General features: G+C 45.3%; 1 protein-coding gene across 1 annotated transcript in view; it reads left to right on the top strand.

The window, feature by feature from the left end:
* The first annotated feature begins 303 nt into the window (after positions 1-303).
* The window catches only part of PLPPR1 (phospholipid phosphatase related 1), a 195178-nt gene continuing 188736 nt past the window's right edge, over positions 304-6745 (top strand). Inside the window, exon 1 of the mRNA XM_058826070.1 lies at positions 304-553. The gene's annotated coding sequence lies outside the window, so the exon portion shown is untranslated. The remainder of the gene's footprint in view (positions 554-6745) is intronic.

Genomic DNA, 6745 nt, shown 5'->3' with positions numbered 1-6745 from the left:
CGGCGGAGTCTCTGGGGCATCGTGCTCCCCAGGGCGGGACCGGGACAGGAGCAATCGGGAGAGTTGTCCGGCTGCCTTTAGCGTCCGCCGGCCACCGCCTAATGTAGATAGCGATGTCCCCAGACGCCGGACCCTGCTCCAGTCTACAGGGAGGTGACAACCATGGGAAAGGGGCCGAGCTCGGAAACCGCGGCAGCTCTGGGGGTCCGGCTTCCCCTCCCCTCCCTTCCGCCCGCCCCTCCCTGCTGGCCCCTGTCCCCTCCCTCCGCTCCGCCGCCGGGCGGGGGCTGGAGCTGGGTCTGGTGCCCAGGAAAACAGACGAAAAGCGGCGGCAGGGAGGGAGGGAGCTGAACCTGTTCTCCTCCAGGCAGCATTGCGGGGAATCGAGGCGGGAAGGGGCGAGTAGGACGAGGGAGCAGGCGGCACAGCGAGTGAGCCCCAGAGCCGGCCCACCCCGCTGCGGCGGAGGGCGGACCAAGATGCCTGACCGGCGAGCGCTGCCCACACACCCTCCCGGAGACCGCCGACCGTAGCGGGGCCGCCGCGCCGCGGGGTGAGCGGGCCGGGGGGCGCGGGGGATCCTGCGGGGGATGCCCGTGCGGGATCGGCGGACGCGGGGGCTGCGGGGAGCGGCGGGAGCCGGGGCGAGGCGAGGCGGCGGCTTCCCTGCGCCGTGCTGCAGAGCGGGCCGGGATGCGAGATGCAGAGCGGGCCGGGATGCGGGGTGCGGTGGGTCGGTGTTGGCGATGGCGGGAGCGGCGCGGGGGCATCGCCACGTTTCCCGTGGCGGCTGCTGGGCTCCCGCCCTTTCCCTCGGGATTCCTCCCGTGAGCAGCCCGAGAACACCTCCCGGGAAAGGGCTCCACCACCGGTGCCGCCAAGCCGCGGGGCCGTGCGGGTGGGCTGCGGTTCAGGAGGAGGCTGCAGCGACGGCTGCAGGGCGTGATGGACGCGCCGCATGCGGGGCGAGAGGCTTTGGAGCAGAGATGCTAAAATGTCACCGTGTAGGATGTCCCTGTCAGGTTTGGATGCTTTGAGAGACACCTGACACTCGGTCTTTTTGCATCTATGCAAAACCTCCGTTTCTCCGGGAAAGGAGAGAAATGCAGGCGTTTTGATCAACTGTCAATGACAGCTTGCAGGTAGAGAGATGAGATTTCCAAGCTCTAAGGTTGTACAGTAGGTCTCTGGCTCCTTGTGGGTAAGTACTTGAGAAATAAATGTGTCAGAGTAACAGCGCTCGTCCTGCATGCGGTGTGGTCTTTTGTGGGGCGTGAAGGCACCTGGGACAGAGCAGGGACCCCAGCAGACATTCTCCCCCCCACTTCAAATGAGGTGGGTGTGAAAAAAACCAGAGATCATGGCTTTGTGCACAGATTTCTGCCTGTTTGTACTTGGGCAGAAGAGGGAGTTTTTAAAAAACCTTTCGTTCTTGTACAATGGGGGTTTTGTGCTTGCTTTGGGAAGGAAGGTTGGCATAGGAGTTACTGCAGAAGGGGTTACCTTTGAGGCTGAGACTACTTAGTGTGATTGCCCTCAGCCTTTTAATTTCAGGATCCCGCTTAATCTGAGGACATTGCTGTAGACCTCCCTCTCTTTTAAATCATCTCTGCTGCTCTCAGGTCTGATTTTTGAGTTGGTAGTTTCTAAAGGTAAAGACTGGTAAGACCTTAGGGGTCTTTATGCATTTGTCCACAGGTAACTCTGAATATACTGTAAGAGAAGAGAATCTGCTTTCAAGGTTTGACACAGGGGAGAAAAAGGACAAAATTTACATCAACTGAGGAACTATCAAGCACTGGTAGCCATAACAACAGTGCCTTACTATCTTCCCATATTTATTTGTATTCCTTCCTTTCCTCCAACTTTCATTGTTGGCTCTCACATGGCATATTTCAATGTTGGCTTTTGCCTAGTCTGGGTAGAAAACCAGTGATGCCGAAAAAGATAATTAATCCAACATGTAACAGCAAGGATGATATCAAGTGGCATTTCGCCCTTGATATGGTGGATGTGAACTTGTTTCAATATATGTAGAATTACTACAAAAGCCTGGTCAGAACTGTGCTGAACTGTTAATAAGCACCAACAACTGTTGTTGGTGCTTATTAACCTGTTTCAACACACAATAAAGATTTTTTTTATTTTTTTTCTGACTGATGAGACATCAGAGAGATGAGAGGAGAGAAGGAACTGGTAGGGAACCATATTCTTAATTCCTCAATCATGTAGTTACATCTGTTCAGTTACAGAACCTTTTGCTTGGTTTGTAATTCGAGATATTTGGTCTGGATTGAGAGAGTTCAGTAGCAGAAAAAGGAAGCTTTTGAATTTTCAGCTGATTTTTTATTTAGTACTGTACCTCAATTCTCTTTGAGAGCTTTGGTCACCGTGAAAAACTTTGACTTTTTTTTTTTTCTTTGCTCACTCTTCCCTGCCCCTTTGTTCAACGGTAAGAGTTTACCTACCATTGTACTTCATTTTTTGTGGGTTTTTTAAATTGGCAGACATATCTATAATTATTACTTCCATCAGATAGTAAGTTGAACTGATCAGCCTACTTGTACTCTAGTTTTTCTTCTTAATGGTTTCTGCAGCCTCAAATATCTTGCAGTTTTGTGGTTTATAAAACAGCATGGAGAGGACGTGTGTTTTTCCAGTTGTGCTCACGAGGAACTATTGTGAATACCACTTTGGAATTTTATTGTGGAGTTGTCACTAGACCCTCAAGAAATGCAAGCTTGTCTAATGGAAAACAGCTACATATCATCAGTGCTTAAAAGAAACATTTCTTTGATCCACCAATGCTGTCCTATGTGTACTGGATGAAGTTATGGTGAAAGAAGCTTTTTCAGTTGGTGACTCTTGAAGAGTAAGATCTGCCTTCAAGATTATTTTTCCCTATCTTTTGTTTCCTCAAAGTAAAGGCAGAACAAAGATAAATTCTGTAGTGCTGATTCCAGGAGACTTATGTGCCTGTCTTTTCACTCTATCTTGGTTTGTTCCCAGCAAGTTTGTGATACATGGTCGATTCTCCACTAGTTTTCACACAAGAGTAGTGAAATCAGCTATGCCACCTTGTTCTGAGTGACTGAAACCAGAATGCTTATTTCTTAGGAAGTAAGTGAGGACACCCCCGGTTATAACTTCTTTTGAGATCTTTGCTGTGTTTCAGACCATTGCTTCCCAGGTGAGAATTCCCAATGTGAATTAAACCAATTCAGCTGTGTTCTGTGTTTGGCTGCTGGGACGTAAATTCTCCAGAACCTGCTGCATACTGTCTGCTGTGGCTTTGCCTGGGTGTAAGTGATGCTCTGTGCTTTGAATTTTCAAACTCTGGAGGAATTCCATGCTCTTCAGATAGCCCAAATTGATGTTACTATGAATTCTTAGCCCTGTGCCATTCACAGGGCATTTCTTTTTCATGTTTTGTTTTGACTTTTTGTTTTGTTTTGTTTTTAATCTTATCACTGAAAAGACTAGGTGCCAACACCAATTTGCAATCCCAAATAGATTTTCTGAAGAACACCTAAAGCTCTTGGAGTTTTTAACAGATAGATGTTTGGATGGAGCACAACACAAAAATAATGGCCAGCACGTTTATTGCCATTGGTGTGCAAAGTTGTTGCTTCAGCTCACATGTCCTCTCTCCTTATTTAGGTATTTGCTAGGTTTACATATCCAGAGTGAAACTTGCTTTTCAATGGTACTATTCAGAAATGCTTGCTTGGCAGCAGCTGAGAGACCCATTGTGAAGGGCATTGTTGTTCACGATGCATGTCCTGATTTTGAAAATCTCATGCTTTTGTAAAAATTGTGCTACTGTCAACATCTATTGGATGGACATGGGGCTGAAAAGGAGAGGCTACAAAATCTGACTTTTACTATCTACCCTGGATAATCATTATCTGGGTTGTTAGATGTGGGGTCAGCATTAACCTGTTTTCTCCCTTTTTGGAAAGCTGCTTTATTGGTAGCCTGCACCTATCAAAACAGCTGAAGAGCTGGCCAGTGTTGTAAACAATCAGATGTCTTTACAAAAGTATGTTGTGACATGATAGGGGAGAATGGTTTCAAACTGAAACAGGGTAGATTAAATTAGATTTTAGAAGAAAAAAATCTTTACTCTGAAGCTGGGGAGGCGCTGGAACATGTTGCCCAGTGTTGTGGATGCCCCGTACCTGGAAGTGTTCAAAGCCACTGCAGAATCTGGTCCAGTGGAAGATGTCCCTTCTCATGGCAGAGGGGTTTCAAGTAGATGGTGTTTAGAGATATCTTTTAACCCTGTGATTTTGTGAATCACATGTAACAGTGATGGGAGCAATTCAACACAGGCCTAGGGAACAGAGGGTAGCATCATTCATAGACTTGTTGTACTGCTTTTTTCCCTAGTAAGTGAGTGGATCAATGTCTGTCCAACCTCTTGAAGTACAAGATAACTTTCCCTAACCAAGTGAGTTTCCTGTATTTTATTTCAAAAGGGTCAAGCTTCATTAGTGCAGGGTACAGGACATCCCATAACAGCCTGTGGATTGTGTTGTGGAGCTGCCGTACTTTCTGGTTATAGTGAAAGTTGTATGGGAGTGATCAAGGACATAGTCAGAAAGGGGCTGGGAGGGGAGCAGCACAGGTAGAAGAGTGGGCTTATATTTATATAAATATTTGTGTTTTGATCAATTTTCCTGAAGGATTTGTACTCTGTTATTCTCTTATCTTAACCAGAGCAAGAATTAGCTTCAAGACAGATCCATGTGCAGAAACGTGCTGATTGTTAATTTAATATCTCCTCTAGGGATCTGAGGACCAGAATAAACTGGAAAGTCATGCCCCTCATTGCCAAATAATAGACTTGTGTCTGCTAGATAGAGTTAGCTATGGGGCTTGGATATCCTTTGCTTTTGAAGAAAGGTTTCTGCTTTTCTTTTTTTGAGAGTGTCAGTGTTATTCTTGGCCATACAGCATGCCACACTGCCACACATCCTCTGCTCTTTAAAGCCATTTGTTTAAATAACCTTGACAATACATGCCTTCTTTGACTGTATTTTCTCTTTGCTGTGCTCTAGCAAATGGATCCTTTGCTCAAAAAAGTTATCCAATGGAGGAGCAACATTTATCATTAATGGCTCTTACCATTGCTCTTGAACCAAAAAGAGGTTTTACAGAAACCATGGCAAATCACATGCCTGTGAGACACCAACTCTCGTAATAGCTCTAAGTCCACTGTTACAATCTCAGAAGGTGGAACTGATTTTGAAATTGAACTCTGCACAATTGCAAAATCCAGCTTGATTCCTGTCTGAAGAGAGATGATGTATAAGTCTCCAGAAACAAGTCTGAATCTCGTGCTTGGTTGGCCCTGGCAGTTTCATGTGAGTAGACCTGAATGCCTCTTAGAGGTTGTCAAAGCTAACAGGTTTCTACAGAAGCTGAGAGTTGAACCCTCTTAGAAGAGCTGCTCTGTTGAGTAACTCAAACAGGAGCATGAGACTGCAGTGTGAAATTTCCACAGATGTTTGTTCTGTTGCTTTTTGCTGCTTAACAGAGGTTCCAGTTAATTCAGAATCTTTCTTCACCATCCATCAATATAAATCTAGCAAAAGGAGATAAAAAAAAGTCCAGCTTCAGTGGAAACATACACACTGGAAGAGGCAGTTGTATCACATTTCTGCTCTGTGCTTCTGTCACCCACGCTTGTAAAATAGTCAGTGACAGCAAAATGAAGTACATTTAATTTCCCCATATACAATAATTTATTGTATTTGGTGTGTAATTGCTAGTAGCTCTTCTATGGTAACTTGTTTTTCTTCTTGTTCCAGACTCTTCCATTCCTTGTGCATGGAGGGGGACATTTAGTAACACATAAACTGAAGAGAAACTAAGCTATTTGTTTTTAATTAACTGAGATATTTTGCAAGAAACTTAAAAAATGTAACTTTGTATAATGCAGATGGGATTTTCGGAGTATTGCATGGGAATAATTTATGGGAGAAAGGCAAAGTATTGGAAAAATGAAGAGTAGTTGTAAAAGGATGGCTTTTCTTCTCTAGAATACCTAAATCACTCTCTTTTGTGCTCAAAGTTTGCTTGTAATACTGATGAAATATTTTCATTAACCTGTCAGAATAACATTGTTGTGATGACAATGCTGTATTTGGATAAACAAAGCCAAAAGAACGATTTAGAGTTTACACAGTCTTGTGAAGGAGTCTTGCCTCTCACAGAGCAAACCTGCTGTACAAACTCATGGTCTCCTTTGCTAAAGCTCTCTTACCTTGTGATAGGCCATGGTCAGCAAGCCAGACAAGCAATGGACAGCCTACAAAATACAGGGCTGTGGGGTAACAGCCCCGTAGACTGCCCCCAAATGCCATTTGTAGCCAAGTATCCCCAGATGTCTTTGTCTCTCTATATATTTGTCTAACGTTTCTTTATAAGGACCATGCCCACAGATTACTCTGAGCACAACACTGCTTTTGGTGGAGGCACCTGAGAAGGTGTCTTGCCGTTCACTGTGCTGGGGATGCTGTTGATCAGCAGGGAAAACACACGTGTGCTGAACAGGAGTGTGTGCACATCACTTTGGTATGACTTAGGGAGATGTCAAGTGGCTCAAACCTTTGCTAGATTGAAGAGCCCCCTGGTTGTAATCCATGGTGGTGAAAAGCAGAACAGATTTTAAAGAATTGGGTGTGAAAATTGTTTGTCACTGGATCATTGTAGCAACCGGAGTATTCAGGGATTTGAA

The sequence above is a fragment of the Poecile atricapillus genome, chromosome Z (genome assembly GCF_030490865.1).
Source record: "Poecile atricapillus isolate bPoeAtr1 chromosome Z, bPoeAtr1.hap1, whole genome shotgun sequence".
NCBI lineage: Eukaryota > Metazoa > Chordata > Aves > Passeriformes > Paridae > Poecile > Poecile atricapillus.
This window is presented reverse-complemented; position numbering and strand designations above follow the sequence as displayed.